This window comes from Podarcis erhardii, assembly GCF_964252035.2.
Source record: "Podarcis erhardii genome assembly, chromosome: 5".
Lineage (NCBI taxonomy): Eukaryota > Metazoa > Chordata > Lepidosauria > Squamata > Lacertidae > Podarcis > Podarcis erhardii.
In genome coordinates this window covers 15307739-15310448 of record NC_138509.1, presented here as the reverse complement: position 1 = coordinate 15310448, position 2710 = coordinate 15307739, and positions in this window count along the sequence as shown.

Here is a 2710-nt window from a genome sequence, read left to right as displayed (position 1 = left end):
AATATATGTGGTTCCAGTTTTGTGAAGTTGTGATGACTATTAATCTCGGGGGGGGGGGAGAGACCTTTAGCCTTGCAGACCCCCCCCCCAAAAAAATGCACTGAAGATTGTTTTTGTTTGATTTTTCATGTAATTTTTATGTCTGCTGTGTCTTGACTTCTGCTGCACCATGAAACCTGCTTGACATGACTGGGAGAGATTTCAGAAAAAAGTCGCTACCTTGAGAAGCTTATAATTACAGGGGATCTCTAGATGTGCAAACTTTTAGCAGTGACCCCCCACCCACCCATCCTGTAAACACTTTTAATGTGTGTGTTTTCAGGCATACAATCTGTTCTTAGGTACAGAGCTCAATGGAAGCACACCTTTGTGTAGCCAGCTGTGCAAAGGTATGTCGGGTGTGATGTCACAAATTCATTTCCCTTTCCCTCAGTGGAACAGTTCTTTGACTTTTAAGAAGAAGAAGAAGAAGAAGAAGAAGAAGAAGAAGAGGAGGAGTTTGGATTTGATATCCCGCCTTTCACTCCCTTTAAGGAGTCTCAAAGCGGCTAACATTCTCCTTTCCCTTCCTCCCCCACAACAAATACTCTGTGGGGTGAGTGGGGCTGAGAGACTTCAGAGAAGTGTGACTGGCCCAAGGTCACCCAGCAGCTGCATGTGGAGGAGCAGAACCGCGAACCCAGTTCCCCAGATTACGAGACTACCACTCTTAACCACTACACCACATTAAGAATTTGATTTAATATGATGATGATGATGATGATGATGATGATGATGATTAATTTGATAAAGCACTTTAACTCCCTCTCCAAAGGCAGTCACCTACCTGAACCTTGGTGAGAGAGGTCAGCAGACAGCCAACTGATTAGTGTTGCTATCATTGCCATTCCAAATGCTACAAAAGTATTTAAATATCAAATCTGTAGCTTTAGAATGTGGCCTTTCAGCTGAAAAGGGCCTGAGCTTAGCAAATCACTTTTATTTCGTTCTCTCCCAGCCTGTTTGCATATTGGAAATGGATGGTGAAAAGTTTTAGGAAGTTTACAACAAGTTGTGACTATTTATAGAGCTCCTTATTTTGATGCACACCAAAGCTTTAGACCTTTGTGTAATTTATGCAGGAGAAATATTACATTGTTTAGAAAAAAAATTGTAGCTTTAGAAAGGATCTGAATTTACAAATGGCAAGGAACAAAAGCACCTTTTCTGTCTCTTCAACCTTGTTGTTGTTTAGTCATTTAGTTGGGTCCAACTTTTTGTGACCCCATGGACCAGAGCACACCAGGCACTCTGTCTTCTACTGCCTCCCACAGTTTGATCAAACTCATGCTGGTAGCTTCGAGAACACAGTCCAACCATCTCATCCTCTGTCATCCCCTTCTTCTTGTGCCCTCAATCTTTCCCAACTTCAGGGTCTTTTCCAGGGAGTCTTCTCTTCTCATGAGGTAGCCAAAGTATTGGAGCCTCAGCTTCAGGATCTGTCCTTCCAGTGAGCAGCCAGGGCTGATTTGCTTAAGAATGGAGAGGTCTGATCTTCTTACAGTCCATGGGACTCTCAAGAGTCTCCTCCAGCACCATAATTCAAAGGCATCAATTCTTCGGCGATTAACCTCCTTTATGGTCCAGCTCTCACTTCCATACATCACTACCTTAACATATGACAATTAAAAATACCTGAATATTGAGCAGTGAGTCGGGAGTTAACTGAAATCAGACCCAGTGAGAATGTCAACAGAATGAATTTAAATATTAGAATGCATGTGCTAGTTTTAGTTGTGTTAGCTGGGTGAAGAGTTGGGATATTATATGTCAGTGGTTGGCGAATGACAAATAAAGCATTTCTAAGTGTAGAATGATGATTTAAACCAGGGTGGGAAGCATTCATTGCCAGTGGACAAATATTTGTGCTTAACTCTCTTGGCACCAATTATTCCCTGGTTATATTTATACAGTTTTGGTTCTCATTCTTATAACTCATTTGCATTCCATTTCCCACCCCATTACTGCTGTATCTAGTGAACCTGCTTTAAGCTAGGTTTGCGTAACTGGGCTGTCTCTAGGCTTTTGTGGGTGAGATCTAATCTTGCCTCCTCCAAACACCAAGGAGAGTTATGCACTCATGTGACAAATGAAAAATATCAGTGATTATTAGATGCTATGGTAAACACATGATTGCAGTCAAAAGCAGGTTCCAGGGCCACTTAGTCCTTCGTCTCAGTTTTCACCAACAACCAAGAAAACTTTCTCAAGATGGTCCACCAACTGTGTTATAGATGGCTGAAATTAGGGATGAAGGAGAAATGCAATTCAGTACACATTTAAACACATTTCAGAAATTCGCACTTTCTGAAATGCTATGCAAACCAAAACACAGCCCACCCTTGAACTTTGCACTTATCTGAATTTTTGCAATGCACTTTTTGAACCAAGCAATGTTTACAAATATGCATGTATTAAGGGAGAGTACGCACAAAAGTAGAGATATTAGTGGAAAATAGCATAGCAAAATGCATTATGTTGAATGAAATTGCTTGCATCGGTCAAAACTGCATCTAAAATGTGTTTGGAAGCAGATATTCACACTAAAATACTGGTGACATTTCATGTGGATTTTTCATTTTAAAAAGTACAAATTGCTGCAGAATGTGGAGAACTAAATTTAAGATGGGGGAAATGAGAAACTGAGAGTAATGAAATTGATAACTCTTTC